The sequence below is a fragment of the Pristis pectinata genome, chromosome 5 (genome assembly GCF_009764475.1).
Source record: "Pristis pectinata isolate sPriPec2 chromosome 5, sPriPec2.1.pri, whole genome shotgun sequence".
Lineage (NCBI taxonomy): Eukaryota > Metazoa > Chordata > Chondrichthyes > Rhinopristiformes > Pristidae > Pristis > Pristis pectinata.
The window spans coordinates 85,100,008-85,116,438 of record NC_067409.1 but is presented as its reverse complement, the minus strand read 5'-3'; the positions used below and the strand labels follow the sequence as shown (position 1 = coordinate 85,116,438).

At 39.2% G+C, this 16,431-nt stretch overlaps 1 protein-coding gene across 5 annotated transcripts in view; it reads right to left on the bottom strand.

Moving 5' to 3' along the window:
- LOC127570353 (catenin delta-2-like) overlaps nt 1–16,431 on the bottom strand; it is a 909,541-nt gene that overhangs the window by 178,972 nt on the left and 714,138 nt on the right. The gene's annotated exons all lie outside the window — the stretch shown is intronic.

Here is a 16,431-nt window from a genome sequence, read left to right as displayed (position 1 = left end):
CCCTGAACGATGAAGGTAAGTATGCCAAACACCTTCTTCACCACCCCTGTCAACCTGTGTCACCACTTTTAGAGAACTATGTATCTGTACCCCTAGGTCCCTCTGTTCTACAGCATTTTCCAGGGCCCTAGCATTTACTGTGAAAGTCCTGCTCTTGTTTAACTTACCAAAATACAACACCTCACACTTGTCCAATTAAATTCCATCTGTCAGTTCACTTTTCCCAATCTACCTAAATCCTGTTGTAATCTTCAATAAACTTTCTTCACTGTCCACTACACCACCAATTTTGACGTCATTTGCAAACTTTTTATGTTAATAACATTGTCATCAAAATTGTTAATATAGATGACAAACATCAGTGTAGCCAGCACCAATCCCTGTGGCACACCACTGGTCACAAGTCTACAGTCTGAATAACTACCCCCCACTACCACCCTGTGTCTCCTTCAACCAAGAAAATGTTGTATGTAATTGGCTAGCTCACTCTGGATCCCATGTGATCTAATCTTCCAGACTAACATACCATGAGGGACCTTTTCAAAGGCCTTGCTAAAGTCGAATTCAATGTCAATTCATCAAAGCAGCCTCTCATTTCTATAAACAGATGTGACAGAAAGGAAGAAGTACCATGACACAAAAAAACCCTCCTTTTAGAGTTGCCTGATGCATGAAATGGTTTATATTTGGTAATAGGTTGCAAAATGTGATGCAGTAAATATCAATGTTCCCAATGTATCATCTTCTTATCAAATTAAATTGGTTTTAGTGGGAGCAAGCTGAATTAGTGCTAGCAGTGGGTTAATTCTGCTCGCATGTGGAGTTGGTTCAGTAATTTTGTGACCCTCATGCTATTGTTGCATTAAACCATTTACAGGTATGTCAGAACATTAATAGTGCAGTATCATTCTTCGAAGGAATAATATTTGATCAGTAAAAACAATTGGTTTGACCTTTGGCTATATCTGCTTTCACAACAAATAAAAATTCACTATAGGCCAAAGAGAGCAGAAAGTAACCTTGAGAAGTAGCTGAAACCACTGAATCCAAAAGTGGAATACTAAGAAACTAGAATGTCTTCCAACAGCACCCTGAGATACTTAAAAAGAACATAAAGCTAATGATAATAAGCTAAAGAGAGAGCTATTAGAGCAATGGCCAACTATTTGGTCAAAGATATATGCTTTATACAATGACATTAAGAAAGAAAATGATAGAAATGCAAAGAGGTTTGAGGAGGGAATTGAGGGCACAACCATAATAATGAGTCAAAAAGAGGTGCTGTGCACAAGAAAGCAAAATTGAAGGGACATAAATAGTTTTTGTATGTTTGAAAGACTGGATGATGTTGCAGAGACCAGAAGCAGTGAGGCCATGGGGACTTAAACAAAAGAACAAAGTGATCTCAGCATTACATATTTGATAATGCACGTTTCTTAATTAAGTGAATAGATTCTTACAAATAAAATGTCTATCTGCATGAATATGGAAAATCCATACTGTAGGCCTCCCATCATTAGTCAGCAGTGTAGCTGTGCTTGAAACAGAGCTACAAGTCAAAATTCTATCACATTGCTGTGTGGCACAGCTATTGAAGTTGCTGCCTCACAGCTCCAGTGGCCCAGGTTCAATCCTGATCTCTGGTGCTGCCTGTGTAGAGTTCACACCTTCTCGCTGTGACTGTGTGGGTTTCCTCTGGGTGCTCTGGTTTGCTCCCACAATCCAAAAATCTGAAGGCTGATGAAGTAACTAGCCACTATATATCGCCCCTAATTTGTAAAGAAGTAGCGGGGGTGGGGGGTAAAATAATGGGATTATAGGGAGAATTAAATGAGTTAAGGTAGGTTTACAAGTAGGTTAGGATATCAACTACACTACTGATAAGAGGATTGAGTGGACAGTCAGAGACGTTTTCCTAGTGGCGAAAACTGCCAATATGAGAGGGCAGAATTTTAAGGTGATTGGTGGTACAAGGGGGGGATGTCAGAGGTAAGCTTTTTTAACACAGAGAGTGGTGGGTGCGTGGAACGCACTGCCGGCTGAGGTTGTGGGGGCACATACATTAGGGACATTTAAGAGACTCTTAGATAGATACATAAATGATAAAGAAATGGAGGGCTATGTGGGAGGGAAGGGTTAGATAGATATTTAGAGCAGGATAAAATGTCAGCACAACATCGTGGGCTGAGGGCCCATACTGTGCTATAATGTTCTACGTTCTATTAGTGTAAAAAATGGGTGCTCCACATGGGTCAAAGGGCCTGTCTGCATATGGTATTTCTTTAGGTCTCTATGTGCATGGAGCCACAAGGTTATTGTGTACTAGTCAACAGAGGTGCTTAAAGTGTTTCTGCTTCGGGGATTTCATATTCTAGATTAAGGAATTGCATGTCCCTGCATTTTATGAAATATTATAAAACATCCCTGGGGTAATATGATGTGCTTTGCCAAAAACCTCATGGAAGTCGAGACAAAGCACTTATCATAAGCTATTTGGGATGTCATGTCTTTTTATATAAAAAAAGGTTGGAGGTCAAGAGGCTGGTTAAGCAGAATCATACCCTTCTGAATCAAGAGCATTTTTTTTAAATAGCAGGGCAATTATATAACAATTAACCACCATCATCATCTCTCCCTTCTGTCAATGGAACCTTGCTTTCTACAGATGAGCTGCTGTTTCTCTTACTTTGCAATGGTAACTGTATGTCAAAAGCATTTAATCGGATTATAAAATGCTTTGAGACCTCTTGCAACCTAAAAGCAATGTATAAATTTATAAGCTTTCCCCTTTTAATTTACGTTGACATATTGCATAGAAGATCCTTTAATGTCTCAGATTTCTGCTATAACGACAGTAATTAAAGGAATTTGTCCATGGTGTATTATTTAACGAATTCTTTCTTGCTGGGTGCAAACTGTATCTCAAGGCTGTAAAGGGCTCATATTGAAAATTGATTTATTTGCATGGATCATGTCAAGGCCTTCATCCTTGGTTGAGAATCTACCCCAAAGCTCACTTAAACTGTTGGGAAATGATCAATATGCCAGGTCATTCAATTCAAATGCAGGCATCTTATTAGACTATTTCCAGGATACCTTTTGTCTTTCAGCTTATCTCATAAAAAATATCATTTAAATTGTGACTGCTCAGACTGCTGTGATATTAAATGAAGTTAAGAAAAGAACAGTTTATAATTTCATGAAGTTCCAAGCTGCAACTTGGTTGCATTGTAACCAGATATAGGAATCTATGGAAACCTGGTGATGCCTCCATGGTACCAGATGGCCACTCTGCATGTATGCAACCAAGGCTTAATGTCAAGGTTTAAATGCAGGACATGCATGTTACTGCCAGATGATTTGTAAAATTTGTCATCACTGTTTTATGAAATTTGCGAGAATGTTGCCATGATTCGAGGGCCTGAATATAGGGAGCAGTTGGGCAGGCTCGGACTTTATTCCTTGGAACGTAGGAAACTACGTGAAGGGTGACCTATAGAGGTGTAAAAAATCATGAGGGATACACATGCGGTGATGCACACAGTCTTTTTCCCTGGAAAAATGAACCGAGAACTAGGGGACATAGGTTTAAGGGGAAAGATTTAAAAGGGACCCGGTGGGGGAGCACTTCTTTACACAGAGGGTGGTGGGATATGGAATGAGCTGCCAGAGAAAATGGTTGAGGCAGGTACAATAACAACATTTAAAAGACATTTGGATAAGTACATCGCTAGGAAAGGTTAGCGGGATATGGGCCAAGCGTAGGCAAACTGGGACGAGCTTGGACACCTTGTTCGGCATGGATGGGTTGGGTCCAGGGGCCTGTTTCCATGCTGTATTACTCTACAGCTGTAAGTGTATTTCACTTTTCAATGACCTGTTTAATCCGTCTTAAACTTGGAAAACAGTTCTTTTCTGAGGTGTGATATGATAGAGATGCGCGAGACAGGATAATCATGTGGTGACATGTGGTTTATTCCATGATGTAGGAAGTACAATGGTAGGGATTTCCTGTTCAACTTCTTTACAATGCTTTTGATATGGAGTGGGCAAAATTCAACACCAATGCAGAGAGGACATGCGACCCACTTAAATCCATCTTTCATTCATAATGCTTACAATATTTGGGAACTTGTAACCAGTGCCCTTTTGTACCTTCACTGCCCATAATAGCTGCTTAGAAGAATACAGTAGCAAAGAAATAAACTGTTGCGGGCACCTTCACAAGAGATAGACCAGCAGTATTGAGCTGTAACTGTATGGAGGCCAAAATGAAACTTACAGAGAAGACATAACTTAGCAATTGCCTGTTCATTTGTTTTAGGTAGTTGCAGATATTGGTCCATGAGACGTGGGCAAGCAAATGTGAAAAATATTTATCCAGACAATGGTGAAATGCAAAAACAGGCAGCACAGGGAATAGTTCAGGCAAATAGTGTAGATGGAGTTTGGGGGAAGTTAGATAAACATATAAAGCAAGAACAGAAGGATATGCAGACTGTGTCAGATAAAGGAAGATGGGATGGGGTTTCTTTGTAGCATAAATATAGGCACAGACCAGTTGGACAAAATGACCCATTTCTGTGCTACATACGCTTTGGAAATCTCTTGGGGTGCAACTGGTGGCTTTCTTTTGAGGTAACTCACCTTTCCTCAAAAAAGGATAGCACAGAGGTGCTGCAGGCCGGGCGACCATCTTCCTGGTTTCCTTCCACATCTCCAAGATGTGGCTCCTGGAAATTGTCCCTAGTGTAGGTGGCTGGTGGGAGAATTAGAGGTTGTGAATGGGCATGTGTACAAGGAAAGGTAACAGGGAAATTTGTGTGGGAGTAGGACTGATATGACTGCTCTGACGGCCAGTAGAGGCTTGATGGGCTAAATAGCTTTTCTGGATCATAAGCAAAAACAAGAAATGTGAGAAACTTCTCCCCTTTCTTCAAATCGAGGAAGTAAATCCAGCAATTTGCTTCCTATGCCTGCAACCAAGACAATTAAGGCAGAGGCACGAGATGATGATAAAGAACTGTACAGCACAAAACACCAGAGGAATTGATCCAAGAGAAGGTCACACAATCTGTGAAAGTTAAAAATATAAACAAGTTCTGGATTCAATAGTTAACCACTAAACAAATCTTTAGGAAGCCAACTCCCAGAGACGAAAGCAGCGGAGATACTTTACATTGAACAGGCAGCACTAGGTCAACAGATTAAGAAAAATACCTTTCTCAATTACCTTCCTCAGCCTTGGGTCCTCCAAAGTGAAATACTTCTGAAAAGTAGTCACTTTTATAACCCAAGAAGCACAGTAGCCAATTTGCACAAAGTAAGCTACAATAAATTAACATGAATTTCTTCAAAGTGGTGCCTTGGATTCTTAGAAGTACACCTGAGAAAGTGAATGAGGCCTCAACTTAACATCCGATTCAAAAGCTGAGAGCATGGAATATTGTACTCAAGCCTCTAGAGAGGGACTTGAACATGTAACTTTCAGACTCAAGGGGTTAGAGTGCTGCCAATCTAGTGATGCCTGCCAGATTAAAGGCACTTACGGTGTGGAACCAATTTCCATAAATTAGCTTTTGAAATCAACCTCCCATAAACATGGGTGCAGGCTCTCAAGGATCCCAAGAAATTCGCTGCCTGTCAATTGAGCATTAACCCATGTGGTGAGACGTGATTGTGTGACGCAGCAAGCTGAATTGCGTCTCTGAATGCAACCTGTTGCACATGAAAAAGAGAGGCTGATCAATAACTGCATTGATTAACTAGCCCTAAGACTTTAACCTTGAATTCTGCCTCATCAGGCATCATCACCAGCAGAAGACTGTTCCATATGTTCTATCTGTGTGACATCAAAAATATGGAAAAAAAAATCAATAGCAATTACATGCTACAGACACGGTTCTGAGATATGTTATCAACCACTTCCATATGAGTTACAATTTCATCAGCTGCTTCAGATGACCCAGCGCCCAGGGTCTAAGATATTCTGGTTGTTTCTTAACTCAGCTATTACTTTTCTTAAAAAAGTCAGCTATTGCTTTATTATCCCATTACATGGCTGTCCAGATTCATATTCTGCAGCAGTCTAATCCTTTATTAGAAGGGATTACATTAATACCACCCAAACAGGAGCAACCACAACCTGCACGATAAGGCATAATGAAAACCAAGCAGCTTGCTTCCTGCATGTAGCCCTAGGAACTTGTCATGAGGAAATTGCACTGACATTGTGGAACTGTACTGTTGGACTGCTGTCCGGTAAAGTCCACCTGTGTCACGAAACTGCTCACATGTTCATCTGCACCGTGAGACTGCTCACTTGTTCATCTGCACCGTGAGTGCTCACAAGTAAAATCCACCCACAACACAAGACTGCGCAGAAGTCCACCCACACTGTGAGACTGCTCACATCCACTAAAACCATGAGATTGCTCACAAGTAAAATCCGATCACACTATGAGATAGCTCACAAGTAAAGTTCACCCACACTGTGGTACAAACGAAATACATCAAAATGTGCGACTGGTCAGAAGTACATTGCACCATGGCAATGGATATGAGTACACTTGATTGTTATTCATCACTTGTTGCTATAATTTTCCAAAAGAGGTTTCAGAGATAAAGTCATCAAACAAATAAAACTGCAGAGACTGGAATCTGAAATGGATCAGAATCTGAAATTCTGGAGGAACACACCAGTCAAGCAGCATCTGTTGAAAGAGAAACCAGTTAATATTTCAGGTCAAGGTCCCTAGTTTTGATGAAGGGTTTTTGACCTGAAATGTTTCCACAGATGCTGCTTGACAGGCAGAGCGTTTCCAGCATTTCTGTTTTTGTTGCTAATAATGTCAACTCAAATTGGTTCACTTATCACCGGTGCTAGAATTATGATACACAGCAGCTACCTTGCAAGATGAAAATATGCCTTTCCTGGAAAAGCAGAAATAATCCAATCATAGACACAAGATGGAAATTGAAATTTACCTTGCAGTCTTTTGGCGCTCAGACTGATCCCATCATTTCTCCAATGTGGTCTGAACAACTCTCACTTAGGCTGTGGCTGGGGGACCATTTCATCAACAAGTTTGCTGTATCTGCCTCATGAATTTCAACCACTTTCAAACCAGCAGATGACACAAGTACACCATGATGGCAAAATGGAAAGCCTTGCAGAGATGGTGCAGGAGACTTCGATTTAATTTTGCGTAGTGTTTCAGGCCTTATTCTGTCACTCATGATTAGTGTCAATTCCAGGAACATTGGCAGTTGCAATTTAGGAATAGCATCCTGACTTTGAATCAAATGAAGAGTGAGGGTTCTAAACTGAGGTGCTGCCTGTCTTCTTGGTGGGTGCCTAAAATATCATGGCATAATATTGAACAGCTACAAAGTTCTTTCCAATGTCCTCACTGAGTTGGATAATGAAAGGAATGAAAAAGAAAATGACTGAAAATCAATTAGGCGATGAAGAATCAGTTCACTTTTCAATTGAAGTGGGAAGGTTCTCAGACAGTGAGAACAGACATATCAGGCAACCAATGGTGGGAACTTGATGGTGGGGCCATTGCTTGTGGATGTATCTGCGATGTAATCTCCTGAAATATGTTCAACTGAAATTGCCAGCTATACAGAGCAAGGAATCCATGCATTTACAAAGAATGTTACTGGGGGAAGTATGCTGCAAACAAAACTCAATATTAGACCATACTTATCACTATGGTTGAAGTGTTGTGGCAGCTCTCTTACTGGACTACTAATTCAAAGGTCAGGACAAATAATTAAGAGTAACACTTCTTACATCTCAGAAATAAACACTAATTTTGATGATTATTCATTAGAGTGGATTTTTGAAGAACCCAACTGGTTCACTAGGGTCCTTTAGAGAGGGAAGCATGCTGTCCTCACTCAGGGAGAAGATCTGTGTCCAGTCCCCTTGGATGTGGTTCACTCTTAACAGACTAGCAAGCAACTTGCATGTATCAAGATGCAATGCTTCATAAAGGCAGTCCACTACTAACTACTCAATGGTAAACACGGAGAGGGTTATAAATGATGAACTGCAACAAAGGAAGGGTAATAAATGATTTTCTTGTCAACAACACCTACATCCCAACAAACAATAAAGAAAAAAAATCAAAACTGCCAGTTAATAAAATGGAACTGAAACACTTTTGTCTTCACCTCCCGCTGCCTTGGTAAAGCAGCCAACATAATCAAAGACCCCACCCATCCCAGACATTCTCTCTTCCCATCAGGAAGAGGATATAAAAGCTTGAATGTATGTACCACCAGGCTCAAGGACAGCTTCTATCCCGTTGATATAAGACTATTGAACGGTTCCCTAGTACAATAAGATGGACTCTTAACCTCAGAATCGACCTTGTTAATGTCTTGCACCTTATTGTCTGCCTGCACTGCACTTTCTCTGTAAAGGTAACACTTTATTCTACATTCTTTTATTTTTTTCCCTACTTCAATGCACTGTTGTAATGAAATGATCTGTATGGATGACATGGAAAACAAAGTTTTCACTGTACCTCAGTACATGTGACAATAAACCAATTTACCATTTTCAGAGATCAGTTATGGATGTAGCATCAGCTCACCTCATCTAATGATATTCTTTTGAAATATGATTGTGGTGCACATTTTTTTTTTACCTTAATAAGCACTTTATATCATTAAGTGAATTGAAGGATAGACTATAGAAGATGTTTCCAGTTGCTGGGAAAGACCTAAATTATACTGGGCTATAAATACAAGATTGTCACTAATAGATCCTGATCGTAGTAAGAATATGGAACTCACTACAACATGGAACAGTCAAGGTGAACAACAAAATACATTTAAGGAGAATCTAGATGAGCATAGGACAGAGAAAGGAATAGAAGAAAACATTGGTAAAATGGATGGACAAGTGCTGGGATGAGTGTTGTGTGGAACATAAACAATGACATTATTTTTACATGCTATGAAATTTTAATTGTTCAGTTTTTCATAGAACAGGGGCAGAGTGAAGATTATTCTAACACAACCCTTGTAGAAGCTGAAGGGCTTTCTAAAAAAAAATCAACTTTAAACTCTTTAGAAATAAAGTTGCCTTTGTTTTTTTAAATGTTCCCATGATTCAGAAGGCAGCTAGCCGCTCTTTACCTGTCTGCCACATGAACTTGTTGGTGATCAAGGTGGGAAAGGGGGAAAGTATCTTTCTCTACCTAAAGACGGTGAATCCATTTTTATGCATCTTGCAGTGGACTAATTGGCTGTCACACCTCCTATATTTTTATCAGTGATTAGACTTCCATTCATGCTCCATTGACTGTAAAGTGCTTTGGGATGTCCCAATGTCAAAAAAGACACCTTATGAATATGAGAGACCCAAGAATCCTGAGAGACTTAAGGCAGAGAGTATGGGAAGTATCTTTACAGCAACTGTTTTAAGTTATATAGGCCATCCCCAGGTAACGAGTGGATTCTGTTTTTATAGACGTCCTTAAGTTGTTTCTGTTCATATGTTGGAAAATACATAAAAATTACTCAATATGGTAACCACACCTCCACAGTATTATCAAGAATGGCAACAAAAACACACGAGGCTGATTTGAAAGAATAATTACTAAAAATGAAGAGAGATAAGAAACAAGTTCTGCTATTTGTAGGAATAAATAATATATGTACCTTGGACTTTTGAATTTAGTAATATTATGGAAGTTTGTTCATATGCATGGATGCCCCTCAGTCAGGCATCCATAACCTGGGGATGGCCTGTACAATATATTGAAGCAGAGATTCGGATTAGGACTATTTGTATGGAGGATAAATCAAGGACCACATAGCCGGCTTCTTCATTGCAATTCCTACGCAATTCTTCGTGCCTTATTCAATTTAGTGAAGGTCATTAAAACATTAATTCAAATTTCCAAATGTGCCACTTCTATAATCTTTTATCCCTTCCCCTGCATCATGCCAGTTCTTTTCCCTGCAATTCATACTATCACGTAGTAGAAACTAAAAAGGTTTGGCCAAAAAAACTACATCCTAAAAGATTCTATCTTTAACAAAATCTTACCTTCAGCATGTAATAATATATATAATATCCAAGAAGAAAGTTGCCATTACCTTCTGAAGCAGAAAGATGTTACAAAAAAAAACCCTTTAATTCAGCATTTAGTGATATATAGAATATTCAACTGAGGTAAAGAGGAAGCTGCCATTATCTTTTGGAGAACTATCTTGAAAAATGCGCAAGCACATTTAATAACATGCTAGAAATTTAACAATGACAGTAAATTCAAAGCAGAAAATACATACTGACAGAACTTGATACAAAAATAAGAACAACTAAGATGTAATCTGGTTTAGTGAGAGGAAAGCATCAAATCACATTTCAAAAGATGATAGATAAGAAGGACTGCGGTGTGAGCCTGCCATAATATTTCCTAAAAGGCGTACCATGTTACCAGGCCACCTTGCTAAATGAAAGACTCAGCAGCAGGGAAGAGACACCAGAATGCAACTGCCAAGCCAGAGTGGCTAGAAAACAAGCTACAACATTACTGAACAGCTGACCTGAAATAAAAGAACAGTTCAATATCTTTTGGTCCACAAAGGGCTCCATGAATCTAAACAGCAGTTCCCCTGCACACTATCCCCAACCTTTGATCTCAACACTGCATCAACTAATTATCACGTAATTGAATTACTATGTCAGGGGCTGGGGGTCAATGATTAGTCTGAAAATTGCTATTCAGTTATCAGTGAACCGCAATTAGCAAAATAAGTAAAATGGAGGCATTATTGAAGAACCACATACGATGACTTTATCCCTTCACTGAGTGACTGCGAACACATTGACTTTCATCTGCTGTATCACTCATTTCCAGAAACACATCTGCTTTTTTTTCCTTGAACACATCAATACTGCTCCCTTCAACTCTTCCTTATGTCCTTCATGTTAATTAATTCAATATAAATCTTCATTTTCTCCAAATTTTAAAAGTGTCCTTTGGGTATTAACAAATTGCAAATTTTATCAATTCACCTAATAATCCTGACCTTTGTAATTCCTCCCCTAAACCACACTACCTCCTCCTTCACTGTATAATAAGGCGTTTATAACCTAGTTCTTTGACCGGGATCCTAATTGTCTTCTCCTTTGGCAGAGTGTATAATCATTCATCTTGGAATAGTTTTACTACACAGTACACTCTCAGCCATCCAGCATCCGTGGGGAATGGGGGAGTGGCAGTTGCATAAGAATTGCTTAAAAAATATTACTGAACTATATACTACTATTCTATGCATGAACCTTTAAGTAAATTGCCAAACACCATGTCATCTCGTTACCCTTTTAAATAACATGTTTTACACTGCAATTCTATATTTTAAGGCTTAACAGTATCAGTTTAAAATACAGCAATATTGTGGATAGATGGGAGAAATATTGTACAAGTAATGAAACACAACTGGAACCAACTGCCATGTAAACAGATGTGAGGGACTGAGGGCAGGCTGCTGTGTTGAAGGCTAATGGAGATAGTGCTTCAACAAAATCGCATTGGAACTGGGCGTGCCAAATTCAAATTTACATTTTTGAAAAAAAATTATGAGATTGCTTAATGGTCGCATGAGAATTCCAGATGTACAAACAACAGAAAAACATGAGTTTATTGTACTAAGAGCACTGCATAGGTGCAAGTTACTTTCCTCGGAAGGTAGAGGAGAACGTTTCCCTTGTGTAAGTACTCTGACTCTTTCTGGTGTTCCAGAAGTACTTATCCCTCAGCAACCATCACCAAAACAAAATAGAATACCTGGATATCATTTCATTACTGTTTGTGACATCTGGTTATGGGTAAACTCACAGTTACATTTCTCACATCACTACTAGTGACCATACTTCAAAAGCACTTAATTGGCTGTAAGTTGTTTTGGGGAATGTCCAAAGGCTGCAAAAGGTCCAATATTATAGCAAGTTCCTTCCATTTCATTCTGCTTTATATCTCTGCTCAAAAAATTGGCACCATCAAAGTCTGGCAGGGGCATGTGTAGAAAAGTCAATGCCCTCCGTAAGAATAAAAAAACAGAATTAAAGATGAGCATTTAACAAAACACTAACTAGCTTGTTCCATTAAAATGCTTAATTAAAGAAAGGTGCTAGTTAAAATCAAATACTTTAATGTTATCATCCCAAACCAGCAAATTAAATACAGTACTACCCAGTTAGTCAAATCATTGTAAAATCTTGTTAATAGTTAATCCTAAGAGAACAGACTAGTCAATACAGTGTCCAAGCAGATGGACCCCATCAAACTGAGGAGTATTACACTGCATTTCAAACAGCTATTGTCTGTGTTTGTTTCAGTATCTTAGCATGTCAGCTGACAATTTATAAAAGTAGTCTGACAAAAATTCCTCTGGATCCACTGTCAGTCTTCAGAATTTACTTACCCTGACTTTATTTCAAATGATCTTTGCAGGGCATAAATTATAAGCCATCTAAGTTAATTGATGACATCTTTGTCTATACAGTGATCGTTTGGCATTATGAATAACAGGAATTATAACACTATCAAATTTTCACAGCACTGAAAATCAAGTTGAAGAATCAATTCTGGATACACATGTAATATGTTCTTACTGTCATCCATACCTCTTCCTGCTGGCATTCTATTCTGTTCACCGAGTCTTTGTGCTAAGGCTTTGTGGTAGTACACTCACCTCAGAGTCAGACGATTGTGCACTCAGGCCAAATTTCACAACCTTGAGCGCATAATCCAGGTTGATAATCCCAATGTGTTACTGTGGAAGGGCTGCATTGTCATAGCTGCCATCATTTGGATGAAACATCTAACGGAGAAACAATTTTTCCTTTGCATAGTTAAAAATATCATGGCATTTTCTAAGAAGTACAGAGGAGTACTTCCTAGTCCCTCAATCAATATTTATCCTTCAGCTAGAAGGTGGTGCTTTATCTGGTGATTTCTCTCACTGGTGTTTGTGGGACCTTGCTGCATGCAATTTGGCTGCTAAATGACCTGTATTACAACAGAGACCAGACTTCTCCAGGACATAATTTGCGTTGAAGCACTTTGGGATGTCCTGTGATCATAAAAGATCTTCTGTAAATGCAAGGTCTTTCTACTATATCCAAGGGACCACAAATAATAATCACTATATTTCATTAAGGACAAAATTGAGGAGGGCAGGATATTTAGTCTAATGTACTGGTAAATTATTCAGAATACCTGTCACAGTTAATCGATGGTAATAGATTGTGGAATGGGCTTCAATAACTTGCTCCACAGAACCATCTGGTAGCCAGGGTATGTAACAACATTGCCAATCAGATGAAAATTGAATTGGAAGTCCTGAGACAGCAATTTACAAACATAAATGCTAACAGAAAGCTGTACATTGTGACAACAGGAAATGAGATTTACACGCAGAAAGCACATCCCACTTAAGATCAAGAGTGTTATTTCCAACCCTGGACAATACGAGATGGTTGGGGGTGGGGGGGGGGGTGGGCACTTAAAAAGTTTGTTTGAACATATGTTTACTAACTACTGAAAATATAAGATATGGGGGGAAAATGGTATTTGACATTGTCGAGAATGTTTAAGGACATGACGAATGTGTGAATAATCAAAAATGGTACTCATGGGGTTACAGATATCAGGGAGATCAACACTGGGAACGTGGGGGACATGTGATGACACCTCACATTATTATTGTTGTATGGTATTATTTATCTGCCAGTTGCAATATCACAACGCAAAGACTATATGTTTTGAAACAATCACCCACAATAGCAATTAAACAGCGGAGAGCTATTGGTACCAAATGCTGTTGCCAGTTCTTTTCATGGTAACCTTGCCCCATCATGATCAGGATTGGGGATATTCACTGATGACTGCAGAGTGCTACATTTGCAACTTCACAGATAATGAAGTAATCCTCACTTTCATGTAGATAAACCTGGACAACATCCAGGCGAAGGCTAATCAAGGGCAATCAACATTCACAGCACGCATGATCTTCTCCAACAAAAGAAAGTTTAATTAACCATCTTTGAGATACAAATCTTCAACCATCAACAACCTGAAGGGAAACACTGACCAGAAATATAATTAATGCCAAGGCCACACGCGGGTCAGAGGCTCAGTATTCTGCAGCAATGATTCACTTACACACTCGCCAAAATCTTTCTACGTGTATAAAATACAAACCAGGAGATGATCAAAAACATTCATTTGCCTGTGTGAATGAGGCTGCAATATTTAAGAAGCTCAGCATCCAGAATAAGGAGTCTTTTCATCAACTCTTCGCACCACTGGCACAACTTTGCTGAAATTTGTATCATCTACTAACTGCATTGCACTGACTTGCTAAGGTTTCTTTTACACCATCTCTCCAAAACCACCTAGGACAAGGACAGCAAGCAGGAACACTATCACCTTCATGTCACATGCAGTCATATCTGGGAAATAGCTTGTATATCCTTCAGTGTCATTAAGTGAAACACATGGAGCCCTAGCTAGCACTGTACCTTCATGTATGGAATGATGCAGGTCAAGAAGGGGATTCATCACCACCTCCTCAATGGCAATTAGAAATAGCAATTGCACTTTCACCCCATGAAAAACATTTTTAAAAAGTGTGCCTATCTCTGGTAAAAGTGTTTCTGGAAGTTTCATCACTGACCTTCAGCCTCCAACTGCTCTGCCCAGTATAGCAACATTTTCCCCCACCTCCATTACTTGTATGATTAATAAACATATGCATTCAATGGAAATGAAAATGAACAAACCACATATTTAATTTTGGCCCTATGATTTTTTCCCAACTTGATCTTTATTTCCTGGACACCAGACACCCTGGAGAGTTGACAACCCTCTTCTAACTTGGGGGTTGGCTGTACCCATCATGGGGGCCTTGGTTTAGCCCAATCAACTCCCAATGAATGTGAATGAAACCATGAAAGTGATCTGAACAGTTATGCACCCCCCTCAACTCAAACCCTATTGACAATCAGGGAATAGCTGTTGAATTTTAAAATCGGATTCAAAAGAAATTCTAATCTTACGTGGGAGGCTTTGAGATGTCAAAAAAAATGTGACAAATAGGAAAGCAGGAGACATGGGAGTTCTGAGCAGACAAGAGACATTACAGAAAATCACTGTAACAAGCCAGTAGGTTTTTGTTTGCAAGTACACAAAATATTCAAATAGTGTTCAGGCAGATACAAAAGGATGCAGCATTTCACAATGTGCTGCTGTCTTGGTTTGATTTGTATTCCTGATGCCTTTGAACTTTTGCTTTGCATAGAGAACAGAAAATGATAAAAAAGTTCCACAGCTGACGAGATAAGTTTTTTTTCTGCTGATAACAATACCATCTTCACAGAAATAGGAATTTATCTCTCTCACAAAGCGAAGTGAACTAGGTTGGTGTGTGAACTGTAATGCATTCTTTTGAAGCATTAATCAAGTAGGGGCAAATATAAATGCAGGTTAAGAATAGAGCTTCAGAGTGCCGACCCTACTGCTTTCATGCAAGACTTCAGAGTTGTTTCTTCTCTGCATCATATCACATGGGAAGAAAAAATGCAGGAACATCACAGTGAACCAACCTGAACCAAATGTGGTTCTTGTTGATGAATCCAGACAGTGTGTCGCTGCGATATTGTTTGACCCCTTGAAAGTAATAACTGGCTTAAAGCAAAACCCAAGAAGGACTTTGTGAGCACTGAGACAGAAACTAGATAGGTGTTACAGAACAGTGCAGAATTTTAACAACATGCAAGTCTAGACTATACATATCCAATTTAAAGCCTTTTCACAGGCAGGTTACCCAAGATTAAGTGACAGCATTGAGATCCAAGGCAAAAATTGAGAGGCAAGAAAATGTATTGAACTAGAAACTTTAAATTTAACAGGAAGCTCCAAAGATTTCAATGCAAACATTTAATACCATTGAATACAAAGACCTTGTTTGATACATCCTGAACTCAAATAAGAAACTAATCAGCTTCAGCCCTCTCTATGCTAGGTTGCAAAGACAATAAACTTTTAAGAACAGAGAAACGTTAACTTAAGAAAACAAACTGCTTCAAAAGTGAACCAGCGACAGCCCTACAGAATGACACCCACTGCACAGAACTGAGCAATGGAAGTGTTAGCTGAAGATCCCTTGGATTAAACCATGGATGATTAAATACAAGATGACATTGCTGATTTTCCACCATGCAGTCTCAGTAAATGAGGTGTGGTAAGACCAGAAAAGAAATTTTACTTCTTGTGTAGCTTGTACAGATGTCTTGTAATCATTCAGTGAAATTGATGACAGTTTCCATGCGAGCACAGTCCAAATCATCTCAGACCTTGCAGTACACCAAAAACAGCATGTTGGGGCATTCTGGATCCC